At 41.7% G+C, this 7,990-nt stretch overlaps 1 non-coding gene across 1 annotated transcript; it reads left to right on the top strand.

Moving 5' to 3' along the window:
* Window positions 1–7,423: 7,423 nt before the first annotated feature.
* Window positions 7,424–7,530, top strand: LOC145056135 (small nucleolar RNA R71). The gene has a single exon (XR_013685670.1). It is a non-coding gene; the product is annotated as a small nucleolar RNA R71 (small nucleolar RNA).
* Window positions 7,531–7,990: the final 460 nt, after the last annotated feature.

Genomic DNA, 7,990 nt, shown 5'->3' with positions numbered 1-7,990 from the left:
GTTAGATAAATTTCGGACTTCATCTGAAAGGAAATTTAGAAGGCAGGCTATAAAACGTAACTAATGGACTTTGTTTGAAGATATTGAGAATGAGAGGGACCAGTTATGTCATTTTCTCTATATGGTTGCATGAACCGGGTATTTAACTGTTGACTTCCCGTCAACAACCCTAACCCTAGACACAGCATCGGCTGCCTCCCTTATACTTCCCTCCAGCCGTCACCATCCCCTCTTCAATCTCTTAACCCCGGCGCCGCCATGTCGCCTGTTCTGATTAACCAAGACCATTGATGAGATCCTCTATGATCAGAGGAACTGAAGACCACCAGGGGCCAACGGACGATCCTCCTACAGTCGGTTCCTTACCTCTAGCCGTTGTTGTGCCGTCGCTGTTGATGACGGAGCTGCCGACGAGGTCAGCGAACCGTCGACTCTTCGTTTTTGTTGCTGCTATACTCGGTGGTTTCGAACCACCTTCTTCCCTCTTCATTTCCATCCTGATGGCTGCCTCACTATTACCGTTTCGAGGCTGGCACCCTCTGGCCACCACATGCCGTCGTGGATTGGTGGTTGAGCTCATGGAATCGCGAAGCTATCATCGTTGTTATCCGTTTCTTGTGCTGCCGCCTTCGCCACCCACCTCAGTAGGTGCTTGGTTTATTTTCCGAGCAAAAAGGGACTTGTGTGCATGATTGTGGGTTGTGTCCGTGATGGGAGAAGGACGCCGGAGTACCCCTTGGCCAAAGATCCGAAGAAAGACCACCGCCACAACTGCAGGGTGGTGGCTGCCACCATGAACAGCCTCCTGCCACCATTAGGTGGCTATGTTTGTGTGTGTATTTTTACAAGTAGTGTGTGCATGTGTTTCAGCGTGTCTCGCAAGATTGGGTGTCTCGGTTTGCTACTGTCGGAGAGAAGTCAAGAAAAACCACCATGGTCACCGGCCATGGTGGCTGCCGCCTCAAGACCGCCATGGAGGGTGTGTATGTTGTTGTGTGTGTTTATTAGTGTTGTGTGTGTGTATTTGAATATGGCATTGTAATGTGTAATCCATCGGAATAGTAAAGATAACCCTAACAACCACCATGAAGTGGTGGCTACCGCCTCCTTTCGCCACCGGTCGCCGTGTCAGGTGGCGGTGTGCCTTTTTTGGTTTGTGACTCGTTTGGATGTTGGCAAGGGACTACTAAACCCTAATGGGCCAAAGGAAACCCTAATAGGCCCAAAGAGACCTCAATGGACCCAATAAAACCCTAATGGGCTTGATGATATTCTAGTGGGTCTGATAGGCCCAATAAAGACCTAATTGACCTTAAAGCCCAACAAATTGATAAATGGACTAGTAATTAGGGTTTGGAAAACCCTAATGGCTTAAAACCCTAATTTGGGGAATTAACCGGGACACGCGGGAATTATTTAATAACTTGAGATATTAAATAATAATCATTGGAAAATTAATCTAAGGTAATAAAGGACTTATTGGATTAAGTCCTTATTGGATTATGTCATTATTAGATTAAGTCCTTAATGGGTTAAGTAAGCAACACTTAACCCTAATCATCATTTCATGTGAAAACCCTAATTTTGGGATTATGGGCTTGGACTTATTGGGACCCACTTTTGGGCGATTGGAAAGGAATTATGTATTAAGCCTAATCACACCATATGACTTATTTAGTAAAGTGAGGGGCTTAATGGATTAATTCCTTAATGGGTTAAGTGAGAAACACTTAACCCTAGTTGTCATTTTATGCAAAACCCTAATTTCACTTGAGCCTTGAGTTGGGCCTTCTTATAGGGTTTTGGTGGTTAGACTATTGATGGACCATCCAAGAACAAGTTAATGGACGTAATTAGATGGGCTTTAGGATAAGGCCCATGTGAGGAGTTGGGCCCAATTTGGAAGATTGGGCCATATGTTGGGCCTTGGCCCATTACTTGACCTTTGGGCTTTTGGAGTGTGAGTGGACCTTGAGCTTGGAACCCAATTATTAATTGGGTATTGTTTGATGTTGACAGTTTGGGAATCTGTCAATCAGCACCTGGAGTGCACCTGCGAGACTTCAGCAGTGTCAGGTGGGTTCTCCTCACTATATCAACATGGTCTAAGGTACCAAGGCCGGCCCTTTATGAATTGTATTTGGAGTATTGCATGTTATGCTTACTGATTTATATCCTGGTAGTTAGGATGGTGATATGCTATGCTTTAGTGACATGTTAGGTCGATATCTTGGTTATGGGATTGTTGCTATGCATTGTGATCTGTTAGACCGGTTCGATTGTTATATATATATATACATGCTAGTGTTATATGATGTCTATGTGCACATGATTGTCCTGGTTATAGGATGATGCTATGTTAGTGACCGGTTAGGTCTGTATCCCGGTTATTGGGATGTTGCTATGATTGGTGATTTGTTAGATCGGTTTGATTGTTATATAAATGAGCTAGCATATGATATTTATGTGCACATGTGTGTTTGTGATTGGTGGTTGGGTTGAGGCGGTCCTGCTTTGTGCTATAGGCCAACATACCCGGCGAGTGGTCCAGATAGGCTATAGGCCCTGCGTGGCGGTCCAGACATGCCGAAGGCTCGAAGAGCAGTCCAGATAGACTGAAGGCCTGTGAGGCGGTCCAGTCAGGCTGATGACTCATTATGGTTGTTGTTCTGTATTTTTTATATGATATGGTTATATTGGTATGGCGTTGGTATTTTAGGGAAACTCACTAAGCTTCGGGCTTACAGTTGTTGAATTTATTTCAGGTATTTCTGATGAACGTGGGAAGGCGAAGGCGTGATCTTGCACCTCCTTATATTTTCATGATTGATTCTGGGGATACTATGTTGTCTAAACTATTTAGAAAACAAATTGTAATGATTTAATGGTTTAAAATGTTTTAAAAAGTTTTAAATTGGATTGAATTTTTATGGGTGTTACAAAGTTCTTTAAGGGCATTCATTTGCATTAACCGGTTGGTACGAAGTTCAGCCAACTCAAAATTACACATCTTTAAAGCCCAATATGCTTTATGCTCTATTTCAACGGGCAAATGACAATTATTTCCATAAACTAACCTATATGGTGTAGTACCAATAGGTGTTTTGAAAGCTGTTCGAAAAGCCCAAAGTGCATTATCAAGTTTATCCGACCACTCCTTTCAATTTCCTCCAACCGATCTCTCCAAAATCCTTTTTAACACCCGATTTGTCACTTCAGTTTGTCCACTTGTTTGTGGATGATAGGATGTCGAGAACCTATGGTGTACCCCATATCGTTTCAACACTTTAGCTAATTGATCATTTGCAAAGTGAGTGCTCCGGTCACTAATAAGAGCTTTAGGAACTCCAAACCTTGAAAATAACTTTTTGAGAAATCGCACCACCACTCGAGCATCATTAGTAGGTAATGTTTGTGCCTCCGCCCATTTAGATAAGTATCCGACTGCCACCAAGATATATTTATTCCCTTTTAACATTGGGAAAGGTCCCATAAATTCAATCCCCCCAAACATCAAATATTTCACAAACTTGAATATTATGTTGGAGCATCTCGTTTCGGGATGATATGTTCTCTGCTCGTTGGCATGAATCACATTCTTTGACATATTGGGCAGCATCTTTAAAAATTGTAGGCCAATAGAACCCAATATCAAAAAAAAGCCGTATAATGTGCTCCATGATGTCCCCTAGTGGGCCCGCTATGACAATGTTCCAAGATTTCCCGACTTTCTTTCCCGAACACACATCTTCGTATCATCCCGTATGCGCAGCTTCGGAAAAGGTATGGCTCATCCCAAAAGTAGTACTTGATTTCTGAAAAGAATTTCTTCTTTTGTTGGCGGGTTAAGTCTTTTGGAATGTATTCAGTTGCTAAGTAATTAGCTATATCCGCAAACCATGGCACCTCTCCTGCTATTACCAAAAGTTACTCATCGGGAAAATCATCTCCAATCTTGTGTTCTTCCAATTCCTCAAAATGTGGGTTCTCTAATCTTGATAAACGGCTGGCAGCTACGTTCTCCATTCCTTTTTTATCTCATATTTCAAGATCAAATTCTTGTAAAAGTAGGACCCAACATATCAATCTGGGCTTAGCATCTTGTTTAGCAAAAAGATACTTAAAGGCAGAATGGTCGGAATTTATCAAAAGCATATACCACCGCTAGCAGCTCCTTCTCGGTAGTAGTGTAGCTCTCTTGAGTTGGGTTCAAAGTTTTTCTTGCATAGTAAATAGGTTGAAAATGTGTATCAACCCTTTTCCCTAAAGCAGATCCCACCACATAGTCACTAACATCACACATCAGCTCGAAAGGAAGATTCAAATTTGGGGCTATCATGATAGGAGTAGTGTTTAATCTTTCCTTTAATAAATGAAATGCTTCATGATATTCTTTAGAGAAATCGAATGGAGTGTCCTTCAAGAGTAGTTGAGTCAAAGGCCTAGTTATCTTTGAGAAGTCTTTAATGAAGTGACGATAAAATCCTGCATGGCTAAGAAAACTCCTTACCCCTTTTACATTTGTTGGAGGGGGTAACATAGCTATTGTGTCCACTTTTGCTCTATCCACTTCTATCCCCTTCCTTAAAACTTTGTGTCCCAACACAATTCCTTCTTTTACCATGAAGTGGCACTTTTCCCAATTAAGGACAAGGTTGGTCTTCTCACATCTAGCTAGCATCAAATCCAAATTGGATAAACAATCTTCAAAAGATGACCCGAAAACCGAGAAGTCATCCATAAAGACCTCCATAAATTTCTCGATCATGTCGTGAAAGATGGCCATCATGCATCTTTGGAAAGTAGCTGGTACATTACATAACCCAAAATGCATGCGTCTATATGCGAGTGTTCCCCTTGGGCATGTAAAAGTGGTCTTCTCTTGGTCTTGTGGGTCGATTGGAATTTGAAAATACCCCGAAAAGCCATCGAGAAAACAATAATATAGATGACTAGAGAGCCTTTCTAGCATTTGATCGATAAAGGGCAACGGAAAGTGAACCTTGCATGTAGCATCATTTAGTTTTCTGTAGGCGATGCAAACGCGCCACCCGGTTACTATTTTTGTTGGAGTTAACTCGTTGTCTTCATTGGTAAACACTGTCATTCCTCCTTTCTTCGATACCACTTGCACCGGACTTACCCATGGACTATCGGAGATTGAGTAAATGATCCCAACATCTAGTAGTTTAACCACCTCTTTTTTCACAACTTCTTACATGTTTGGGTTAAGTCTTCTTTGGCGTTGAACTACAGGTCTAGCTCCATCTTCTATGTTAATCTTATGAGAAAAATAAGCTGGACTAATCCCCTTGATATCGGTTATCTTCCATGCTATGGCACCTTGCCTTTTCTTTAGTACTCCCACAAGGCTTTCTTTTTCATGTTTGGCTAGATCAATAACTATAATTACTGGTTTTTGTTGGCCATCTTGAAGAAATGCATACTCCAAGTGATCCGGTAGAGCTTCAAGTTCAGTTTTTGTGTTCTGAATGCTGAACACGTCGAGTACAGTGAGGGGACTCGTCAAGTCCTGGGTTAAATTCGCGACTGATCGGGTTTCTTCGAATGGACTCGCCGAGTCGGTGGGTGTTACTCGTCGAGTCGAGCTTTCTGCACTTCTAATTAGATCATATATTCAGCTTCCTCGAGCAGTCTCTCTATCTCCATCTGGTCTCTTTCAGCATCAAATTCTTCTTCAAAGGTGATGGTGGACTTGCTGGGCTCATCTTCTTTCCATTCCTCCATTAACTCTTCCAACATATCAACCGAGAATGACATGTCATCACTGCTCCTTGCATGCTTCATGGCTTGATCAACTCCAAATGTAGCTAATTCGTCTCCCACCCTAAGACTAAATTTGGAATCTCGCATGTCAACTATAGCACTCGCGGTGTTGTGGAAAGGTCTTCCAAGTATGATTAGGACTTGAGGATCCGCTTCCATGTCTAGTACTATGAAGTCCGCGAGGAACACAAAGTTATCAACTTTTACCAATAGATCTTTGTATATTCCCTTTGGGAATGTGACCGTTTTATTTGCTAAGTTAACTGCCATTCGAATTGGCCTTGGCTCCGAAAGATCTAATTTCTTGAAGAATGAGTACGACATGAGATTTATAATTGCCCCCGAATCAGCCAATGCATAAATAGTAGCTAAGTTTCTGAATTGACAAGGCAAGGTTAAGCTTCCCAAATCACCCTTCTTCTTAGGTAATTTGTTCAACATGGCAGCTGAGCAATTATCATTTAGGACCACTTTTTTCACCTCTTCCATCTTCTTTCTATTAGTTAGAAGCTCCTTGAGGAATTTGGCATATTTAGGCATTTGTGCAACCGCCTCGATGAATGACATATTAATTTGGAGAGCTTTTATATGTTCTAGAAACTTTTGGTAGTCAACATCATTCTTTTCTTGTCTAGCTCGAGCTGGAAATCGCAGTGGAGGATGATATGGCTTAACAGGAGGCCTGTTTTTCTGTTCAGGTGGGGGACTCGTCGAGTCCATAACTTCAACTCGGCGATTCGGATTGAGAAATTTTGATTATTCATCTTCTGCTTCTTTCTCTTGCACCAACTTAGGATATTCTTTCTGAATAGGGGTCAGAGGAGTTATAATCTTCCCACTCCTAGTTTTCATGATATTTATATGTACGCGTTTTGGGTTACTTTCAGTATTACTAGGAAGTCCACTCGGTCGTCTCTCGTTCACTTGTTGTGCAAGTTGGCCCAGCTGCTTTTCTATGTTGAGAATGGATGCTTGCTGATTCCTAAGCAGAGCTTGTTGATCTTTCATCAAAATTTGGAGTTCTCTCAACATGTTTTGTTGATCTTTTATCGCATCATCGGTATAATTATGCATTTTCTCAAACGCGGCTACGAATCTTGTAAGCATGTCTTCCAAGTCTGATTTCTTTTCATGCATCGGTTCCTCCTTTTGATAAAAGCCTCTTTCTTTTTGCTTATACTTTTCTTCCCTTGTCTTTTTGTAATCATCATATGGTAGCCATTCTTTCTTGGGTTTTCACCAATTGTCATCATACCTATCACTACTTGAATAGCACACTTGTACTTTCTGGTTCCTGTTCTCGTCAAGGTCACAATCTTTAGTAAGGTGAGGCCCTTTATAGTTTTCACATCCCACTCTAATGGCATGGATGGATTGGTCCATCTTAGTCATTCTTTGCTCCATGCTTTCCAATTTTGCCATCATTGATGCCATGTCATCAGTAATAGAATTCATCGCCCATCAAGTCAAGTCATTCCTTGGGTTATGATATTCTCTAGAGTGCTTAGAGAATTCTTCAATTAGATCTTTTATCACCGCAGGTGACTTCTTTGTGAGAGGTCCTTTCAAATCAAGGAGCTTCCTAGTTGTTACATTTACTCCATCATAGAAAATGGAGACTTCTTGTTGACTGTTTAGATCATGATATGGGCAGTTCGTTAGTAAGCCCTTGTATCTTTCCCATGCCTCATAAAGTGACTCTCCAGCTTGTTGTTCAAAATTGGCTATGGATATCTTCAACTTGGCTATCTTTTAGGGAGGGAAAATTGGTCTATAAATTCCTCTTTCATTTTAGCCCTAGTAGTGATGCATCTTGGAGGGAGTGATATCAGCCGATCTTTCGCGACCCCTTAAATGTGACCGGTAGCATACAAAGTAAAACAATGTCACGAGGTATATTAGGAACATTGAAGTAGTCGGCTACGTCTTTCACCTCGTCTAGATGATTGTATGCGTCTTCGTGATCCTTCCCGTAGAATGGGATCTCCTTAAGTTGAGCAAGTATGTGGCCTTTAAGTTCAAAGGTGGCAGTTGTAGGAATTGCGAGTTGCACGAGTCTTGGGCCATTATCGTCACACATTCTTTTCTTCCATTCGTCCATGGAAACTTCATCGATGTTAGCCATGGTGTTAGCGGGTTCGCCTTCAAAGTCGCTTTCTTCTTCGGATTCGGAATCGTAATCGATTACTTTTGGAAATGGATT

This window comes from Lactuca serriola, chromosome 5 (genome assembly GCF_051521515.1).
Source record: "Lactuca serriola cultivar US96UC23 chromosome 5, Lser_US96UC23_V15, whole genome shotgun sequence".
Classification (NCBI taxonomy): domain Eukaryota; kingdom Viridiplantae; phylum Streptophyta; class Magnoliopsida; order Asterales; family Asteraceae; genus Lactuca; species Lactuca serriola.
This window is presented reverse-complemented; position numbering and strand designations above follow the sequence as displayed.